Source organism: Astatotilapia calliptera, chromosome 22 (assembly GCF_964374335.1).
Source record: "Astatotilapia calliptera chromosome 22, fAstCal68.1, whole genome shotgun sequence".
NCBI classification, from domain to species: Eukaryota; Metazoa; Chordata; class Actinopteri; order Cichliformes; family Cichlidae; genus Astatotilapia; species Astatotilapia calliptera.
Genome location: NC_137442.1, coordinates 19,452,151 through 19,461,525, shown reverse-complemented (window position 1 = coordinate 19,461,525; position 9,375 = coordinate 19,452,151). Strand labels below are relative to the sequence as shown.

The window sequence follows — 9,375 nt, the reverse complement described above, 5'->3', positions numbered from 1 at the left end:
GAGACATCCCATTATGATGCAAAAAACACTCCACTGTTATCATGACAAACACAACGAGGAACATTTCTGCTGAAGTAGTTTATTTGCTTTAAACTGTGGGAGAGAACATATTTAGATATGGGATAACTACACAGAATGACAGTGATTAGGCTCAAGCTAGCGGTAAGATGGGGAGCTGTGTCGGCAGGTCCACGGCTGATAAGATCCGTCCACTCCTGGAGCTCACGCGTCATCAGTGGGCAGACAGGCAGCTCCACTGGCTGCAACACAAGACACGAGTGGGGAGGAGAGGCAGGACCCATGTCCTGTGTTGCAGCCGTTGGCCCAGCCAGCAAGTCACCTTCAGCTCTGGCCAGCAACAGCTGATCCACTGTGGAGATGAAGACTAGGAGACACAGGGGAAGAAAATTTGAGGGAAGGGGCGGGGTGGGGGGTGGGGTGGGGTAGGGGGTGGGGATAAAGTCAGTTACAATCCATTCTGTGTGAGCGACATAAGGAGCAGATGGGAGAAAATGAGAGGAGGAGGGCGATAGAGAGCGGTGGGACCAGAGAATAAAGCGGTGACCTGAGGGGAAAATGAATGGGAGCAATAGAATGAAGGAAAATACTAATGGAGTGCAAATGAGAGCAAGAAACAGAGGCACAAGGACGATGTGCCACACCGCGGACACCAAATTTATCAAACGGCCAATAAAAATGTCCCTTTTCACCTTGTAAAGAAGATGTTGGCCTTCCTGTCTACAAGTCACATCCAGCTTGCTGGAAGAGAAACACTCCTCTGCCCCAAATTGCCTGACTAGAAGGTTAATGACTGCTAGTGCCATGGGCCCACAGAGAAAGATCTGTGCGAGGTGTCCTTATATAGACGCCCCGTGGTAGAATTGGCGCACGTCATTCGGAATAAACGTAATCACTACTTTAGCTGTGCATTGCACAGTGAAAAGAAATTTAATCTGTTGGGTGTGACTGAGGGGGAAGAATTACACATGCATGCCAGCAAACCAAATATTTATTCCATGTATTGGTCTCATGGGTAAGTGGTTTGTCATCAGAAAGGCAGAAAGCATGCAATCAATTCCCAAACTACCCCCAAGCTCCAGATATTCTCGATCATTTTCTGCTCTTCTCTCTCTGGGAGTCTGCCATGTAACAGGCATTAAAAGGTCAAACCTGAGCAAACTCTAAGCGGCGTGTAACACAAACAAAGGTCTGAAAATGTCACGGTTTCACAGATATGTCCTCATATCTGCGTCAGCAGGCAAAACAACAAAAAATAATCAAGGGAAGCCTTTTTTCAATGACATTTCTTCTAAATTTCTGATGTGCTGTGTTTCCTGTCAGGTTAAATCTCCGGTCTCCTAACCCTTTCAAAGATGCTTACATCAGCCTCACCGGTTACACCAGGCTCCTGCTTTGGTGATGCACTATGGTTTGGCAATTACACGATTATCTTTCCCTCGCCTAGTTCCGCGTATGAAAATGGGTCCAACCTAGATTCAAAACTTCAGGGAGATGAACTCAGAGGACACATGAAAGGAGCTGAAGGACGAAGCAAGCAAAGAAAGTAATAGAAAGCCAGGGGCAGAATTCAATTCATTTAACCTTTTTTTCTATTCTGAATAAAAAAGCACGTAAGAAGAAAAGTAGAATACCATGCAACTGGGACTCTGAATATTTTGAGGGAGGTAGAGGTTTTGAAGTTTGAAAGTTTTAGAGGTAACAATGTCAAATATAATTGCACAGATATTTTTTTAGGAAGACAGAAATGGCTTCCATTAACACTTGAGAACAATCCTTTTTAAGTGTGTTTTCATGAATATCTGACTGCCTACAAGTATGTATGGCATTACTGGGCACCAGCTCCTTTTCTAATCAAGACTGCAGGGCATTAATAAGACATATGACAAAAACGGTGACCACTAATGGTTGACATACTACTGGAAACTGCCCAAGGCAACTTGGCTTTGGTGAGAAAGAAGCCACCCTGATTCTACATTTAATCATTTACGTGAATTGCCTTTCATTACGGCAGCAACAATGGGTTCTGGCACTACTGAAATGACTTTGCCAGACAAAAATCCTGCAGACACAGAGTGCAGTTATTTGGAATTGTAGGTGAAATATTGATTATAGGTAATAAGTGCCATTTATTCTCCATAAACAGAACAATGATCGCGCAGAGCGTCGTCTATCCCTTCACCAAAACCTCGCCATTGGAAAAGATCCTACACTATTGAACGATTCACACAAAAGGAGGCTCTACAATGCTGTATTGTGCCAGCGCTAACAATGGTCTGGCTATTCTGATCACTCTCTGATAGGGAGACAGAATCCTTGCCGGAAGATCATGAGGAAATGGTACGAGGAAAATCTGCATACTCGATATCCTAATTTACATAATGCTAGTGCCCCTTTCTTGCCCCTGCTCAATAGACGGTTTATGCTCATTAACAAAATTGCTGTATAAACTTGCTTATGACAAGAAAAAAAAGTCAGGGCATAGCTGAAAAAATTCTGATACAGATATCAGATTAAAAATGTCAATTACCCAGTCTGTTTAATATCACATCAGCAAAGGTCATCATCACTGAGTCCACAGTGTAGCACAGATTCCCTTATGTGCATGTGTAACATGCCTGTGTACATGTACAACTGTGTCTGTATGCGTGAGGACCTTGAGAATGTAGACTGGCTCTTCAACCACCCTTTGCTTATCTAGGCTTTGACTTAAAAGAGAAAAAAAAAACACACTGAAAACCACTCCGAATATGACACAGCACAGCCAAAGAAAAAAGAAATATGAGACGTGTGATGTTTTCATAAGATATCACACCATGTACATACAAAGTGGTACTATTCTGCTTTTCCTTTCATATGTAAAAAAAAAAAAAAAAAGTATAGAACCAACCCTCATTTCTTTTTATCTTGCTAGGAAAAATGAGGAGAACGCGCAGCAATTTATTCAAACATGCAAACATCCATGACTGATAGTGTTCCATTCTGTGTTTTTCTATCCAGATATGCTTTTACTGCACTAGCAGTACATTTGGGATCATTGTCATGCTGAAAAATGAAACTGTTGCCAATCAGTTGCTTTCCAGATGGTATTACATGGTGGATTAAAATCTGATGGCACTGTTCTCTCTTCATAATGCCACTGGTTTTGACAAGATCTCCAACACCACTGGCTGGCATACAGCCCCAAACCCTGACAGAGCATCCACGATGTTTACAGACAGCTGACAAATCAGAAATCTTACATTTGGATTCATTACTCCATCAGACCTGTTCCCACTGATTTACAGCCCAGTTCTTGTATTGTTTGACATACCTCAGCCTTTTCTTCCTATTTCCCTTCATTAAGAACGGCTTGTTGGAAGCCACCCTTCCACTGCGACTATTTCTAATGAGGCTTTACTGAACAGTAGATGGATTGTGATGACATCAGCCACACATAGGTAAAACGAGTCCATTCGTTCACTTTATTAGTTTGGTTTGCAGTTGCTTCACTAATATAATTCACCATTTTACTTGAACCTAACACTGATATTATGAAGCGCACGGATAGTAGCATTGTGTGGTTTTTCTAAAAATGTTTTCTGTTATATTAATTATGTTTCTCTTTCTTTGAGTTACCTGGTTTGGGATGGTGGCTGTTTCCTGTCTGGGCAAAAGGTGTGGCTGAGGACTTTAAGAACAAAATGCCTGCTCAGCAGGACCAACCATGTGCTTATCAGAAACAGGGGTGTTTTAGGTTTACTTCTGTTATTCTGTGCTTAGTTAGTATTAGTATTTATTTTTGTTTCCCCCCTATTGTGTGTAATAGGGTTTGGCCGAACCACTATAAAAGCTACCCTCTTGTGTCTTTGTAATTAGGTCAGTTTGTGAGCTAAGTTGCCCACTTTGTTTGTTTAAGTTTCTGGAAATTACTTTTTGCAGAGTTATATTTAGTTGACCTCTTTTATGGGCCCACTAATTATATTTTAGAATTTTGTCTTTTTGAACTGTTTTCGAGGGTTAAAATATAGAAAACCCATTTTGAAGAAAAGTTTTTCTGTGTCCTCTATGCCTTGGCTGCTTGGTCCCTCACATGGATCAATTGACGGTCTAGGTGTAACTCTCAAGTCCTGTGTCTGGTTTTTGCTGGATTTTTTTCTTACTTTCCTTGGACAAAAACACAACTTTGTGCCCATCAAAACTGTTTTAACTTAGACATTTTTCACGTAAAGAGACTGTCAACAAATGATGTGTAACAAAGTGCCTTAAGATCAAATATGAAGTTGATTCTTTGCTGAATGTTGATGTGTTCATACAACACTTGTTCATCCCTTGAGTTAGGAGCATTATATATGATTGGATGATTAATAGATCAGTGTTAAATGGCTTAACAGACCAACAAAAAATAACTGAAGGTCTTTCACAAAACAACCAATGTGAAAGACCGTCAGAAAGCCTGGTGAAAACTGTTGCTGAAGACCACTTTTTAAAAAAACTACCAGAAAGTGGAGCTTCTTGAAAAATGAAGGAAAAGGCAAAGAAATGAGGGCTGGTTCAAAAAGGGATATTCCTTCTGTGACCACAGCAGCTCCATCCACCTTCTGTTTACAAGGGGCATCTAGCCAAAGACAATTTTCCCAAACAGAGAGGAGCTAAAACAGCTTGTTTCAGGCAGATGAACATAGGGGCTGCAGTAAAGCTCAGTATAACATCAGTAAGGCTTATTCTGAACTCTCAATCAAGCAAAGCTACTTTAGTTTCTGAGCTGAAATAAAACACTATATTGCCAAAAGTGTTCACTCACCCATCCAGTGACTTCCATGGTGCATAAAATCAGGCACCAAGCGTTGCAGACTGATTCTACAAACATTTTTGAAAGGATGAGTTGCTCTCAGGAGCTCAGTTAATTCCAGTGTGGTACTCTGTTAACTCTTGTAGGATGCCACATGTGCATCAAATCCATTCCTGAAATATCGAAATATTCTAAATAATATAAAGCCACTAAATATTCCACAGTTAGTGTTATTTAAACAAAGTAGAAGTTATTGGTCAAGACAGCAATTCAGTCATGAAGCAGTAGGGTATGTAAAAATCACAGAGCAGGGTCAGCAGATGCTGAGGCGCATAGTGTGTGTGAGGTCACCAACTGGTGGCAGACCTCCTTCAGGTTAGCTGAAGAACAGTGCGTATAGAACTTCATGGAATGGGTTCCCATGGCACGCTGCCACTGGACTCGGAACAGTGGGGAAGTTTTCTCTGGAGTGACGAATTACGCTTCTCCGTCTGGCAATCTGATGGATGAGTCTGGGTTTGGCGGTTGCCATGAAAACGGTGCTTGTCTAATTCCATTGTGCCAAGTGTAAAGTTTGGTGGAGGGGGCATTATGGTGTGGGTTTCTTTTTAAGAGGTTGGGCTCAGCCCCTTAACTTCCAGTGAAAGGAACTCTTAATCCTCCAGCGACAATTTCATGCTCCCAAGTTTGTGGGAACAGTTCTGGGATGGCCCCTTCCTGTTCCAACATGACTGTGTGCCAGTGCACAAATCGAGATAAAGACAAGAAGGAGTTAATTTGGTGTAGAAGAACTTGCCTGGCCTGCACAGAGTCCTGACCTCAACCCAACAGACCACCTTTGAGATGAATTAGGGAGGAGACTGCAAGCCAGGCCTTCTCATCCAACATCAGTGTCTGACCTCGCAAATGTCAGTCTGAGTGAATGATAACAAATTCCTATGAGCACACTCCACAACCTTGTGGAAAGTCTTTCCAGAAGAGTCGAAGCTATTATAACTGCAAAACTTGGCCCAATATATTAAACCCAGTGGACTAAGAATGGGATGTCACTCAAGTACATCTGCAAATGAGTGAATACTTTTGGGACTATTGTGTATTTGCAAACATATTAACATATTAAAATTAAAATTAAACATATTAAAAGGCAACATGTTTGGTAATATGTAAAGAGGTTTAAATGATTATCATTTTACCAGGGAAGTTTTGTTTACCTATAAGAAGGATTCTAGTGTTTTTCCAGGCATGTCTTTGAAGAGAAACTGGCTACAAATCCCTTTTATTATGAACAGCACATAATGGACGAAGGCTTTTCTATTCCTCACTTTTCCTCTCCTTGTTATTCTCTAGGGATACACAACCTTTATAAAAAGACCTTAGCTGGTCCCTGCTCTGGGTCCCTTCTCTTGATGTTGTGTGAATGAGCCACTGTTCTCTCGGGTTCTGGATGCTGGGATCGTCCTGATTCAAACAAACAGTGTTTGTAGAACATCTTTGTTCTCCTCAACCAGATTTGCATGGTGCAGTATTCTGTACCAGCAGCTTTGGCTCACAAACACACACACACACACACACCAGCCACAGCGCTTATATACACAAACACATACAAATATACACATGCATGCACACACTTACAATGATGTTCTGCCTCTGGCTTGTACACAGAAAGCACACATGCTCTCATTGTCTAAAAATGGACATCAATAAATGATTATGCTGTAAGGCAATGTTTAAAAAAAAGTTGATATAAGAGGAATATGTAACAAGGTCAGATAACCAGATCACCTCCTTTTAGGTTTTCCCGTCTACAAGCGTAGTATAAGCGATGAGAAGGTTGGTTGAAAATAGCACAAGAAGAAAGTCTGTTGGCCTGTACAAGTGCAGCTTCCAGTAACAGTTAAGTGACTCAGCCTTCTTCACAAATAATCTCAGCGGAGGAAATAATCACTTCAAAAAAAACTTAATTTTTTCATTTCAAAGCAGCTTTATGAAATAGCATTTCAAAGCCACCAGACTATTGATTGTAAATGAAGCCGAATGAGCTGCCATCCTTGAAGTAATGTGTGTGCGAGTGTGTGATAATTCCCAGAAAAGCACCAACAACATCCAGCTTGCGTTCAAACCAAATTCTTGAGCAAGTGAGGCTGTGACCTTGATCTTCTTTTTCTCTCGCTCTGTTTTTCTGCAGACTATTCATCTACACTGTGGATTGCGATTAAATGCATCACAAGCTGGGTGTGTTTGAAGAGCTCACACTCTGAACGATGCATTTACAAAGGAAATGCTTCCATAACTCGAAGACAGGGTCTGCCTGCACATGCATCCGTGTTTGCACTGATACAAAAAGAGAAAACCAGAAGCACTTGCTGATTAAAAAGTAGCAAATAAGCTCAGTTTTAACAAGACTGCACTGACAAGATGACTGCACACAGAACATTTAAACAAACGCAGCCAGTTGTAAGGATGCAGCATACAAACTGACTCTCTGAGTGACCTTAACACTATTAATTTTTAATTCAAGTATATAATTAGCCTTGTTACTGAATGGGCTGTTCAGGTCAGCAGAATTCCAGCTTGAGACATGTTTAGTCAAATGTCTGCAGGGGAATGCCCTCATATAACAACTGCAGACCAATTAATATCAGTAATATGCATCACTGTGTAGGGGGAAACTGCTTAAAGTAGACTCTTGAGTTGTGACCACTCTGTAGCTGACATGTGCATGCATTTTAAGCACACGTGCATTTACAGTAGCACAGCGCATTGTGCCTTTTCTCTTGAGCTATCTCAGCACTATTGGAGTTGGTGTTGCATTTCAGAAGCGATAGCTGGCTCGATAGCTCATGCCGATGCTGCTGCTGCTGCTCGGATTGGCGTTTCCCTGCAGATGCTGACAGAACACTTTGGGGGGTGTCTCTGCTCCCCACTGCGAGGTCCATACGTGGAAGAAAAGTCCCTCTGGCACCAGACCTGCCTCACCACTGCATTACGGAGACAGGTGTGGTTCTACATGGCTCAACGAGTAGTGCATCAGTGCCGTCAGGGCTGCAGGTTCCATCCTCTGTGAGTCAGCAGAGCACAGACAATTTCAACTACCTTCTGGTGAAACTAATTCTAACAGTCTGCAAAAATGTATGCTGAAAAGCTGCCGGCAATATGTTTTCTAATGTTCTCCTGCAAATATAAATGTCCTCACTTTCACACCGCCTTCAGAGACTTGCTAACACCACAATACTGCCTGGCAGTTATGTGATCACTCTCTATAGGCTTCAGGTTTCCTGTGCCCTGCAGGAAAATTGTTACTGTTCAGGTCAGGGGAGAAGTATTCCACAAGTCTTTGATCGTTCAAGCTGAATTTATTTGGCTCATCACAGCAGCAACATTCATCTCTGCCAATTTACTGCTACATTTCAGTGTTAGTGAAAATGAAAGCAAAATGCCTACCTTCCCATCCCCGTCCAGGTCCAATTTTATTTCTGCTGCACGCCTGTAAAGAGGGGATGAGGATGTAGTCGTACTTTATAGCACCATATCAACCTCTCTGACTGTCTTTGTGTCGCCCAGTCTGACTCTCCTTCGGACTCGCGAGTCAATTTAGTCCTGCAGTGAGAGGAGAATCCCTTTATCCGTGGACTACACTTTACGCGGAAGGCACCGACTTGAACATTTCATTCTTGCGTGGAGGCGCCTGCCTGCCGGACCCTGATAAAGTGGAGATTTACTCGCGCACCAAGTGAGGAGCTATCCCTCACACTCCAGCTTACTCGGTCAGTTTCTGAAAGCTCTATGGCCCAGTGATTTAATGTCGTTTCAGCGTCTGGTGGCAGACCTCCTAGCCCCCCACTTGCCTCCCTAAACGAACGAATGCAAGCGCGCACACGCACGCGTGACCACAACCTGTGAAGATAAATAACTTCTGTGTTAATGGGCCGTCAAATTCACAACAGAAAGAAAATTGAAAAATAAAACTGAATATCTAAAACATCCGCAATGGCCGAGATAGTAATCGGTGGCTGATATAAATTCAAAGTCAAATAAAAAAAAAATAGACACTGTAAGATGATGCCCCAAACTCTACATTATACTGTAATATTAAAATTAAACTTCTTCAAGGGAAATGATGTTGAACTTATCAGCTGAGGGGATGTCGTCAGAGGTTATTGCGCCTTTCAGGTTCACGTGGGACCGTGATAATTTAGAGAAGGCTAAACAGTATTCCTTTGACTTGAATGTCAGTATTTGTACAACACGAAGGCTTGGAAACCTACCGAGAGACCGAATCGACATACCTGAAAAGGATATGCGTAAAACGCATCGGTCCGACAGTCAGTGCTTGGACACGCTGGGACGAGAGGGAGACTGTGCTGTCGCTGGTGGTGAATAAAATCTCTTATGTCGTGTAAAACCTCCTTGTAAACTTCTCTCTTGTCATCTTCGGTCTGTGTTCTGTTCATCAAGCGTTATATCTGACTGACCGGCTCGCTTCTTTTGATGTCGGTGGTAGGAGGGTACCCAGAGGCGCGCACTGGGGAGATTCTTCCTCCCCTCTGCCGCTTCAAAATATCCAATTTCACACACTGACTCTTTTT

General features: G+C 42.3%; 1 long non-coding RNA gene across 2 annotated transcripts; it reads right to left on the bottom strand.

Annotated features, from left to right (window-relative positions):
• Positions 1 to 63: 63 nt before the first annotated feature.
• LOC113015124 (uncharacterized) lies at positions 64 to 9,285 on the bottom strand. Of its 2 annotated transcripts, XR_013904493.1 has the most exons (3): positions 9,076 to 9,285; positions 8,231 to 8,273; positions 64 to 385 (listed from the first exon to the last, which is right to left on the bottom strand). It is a non-coding gene; the product is annotated as an uncharacterized LOC113015124 (long non-coding RNA). The 2 variants fall into 2 exon arrangements; XR_003271058.2 differs by lacking the exon at positions 9,076 to 9,285 and having other exon boundaries at positions 8,231 to 8,563.
• Between the last annotated feature and the right edge of the window lie 90 nt (positions 9,286 to 9,375).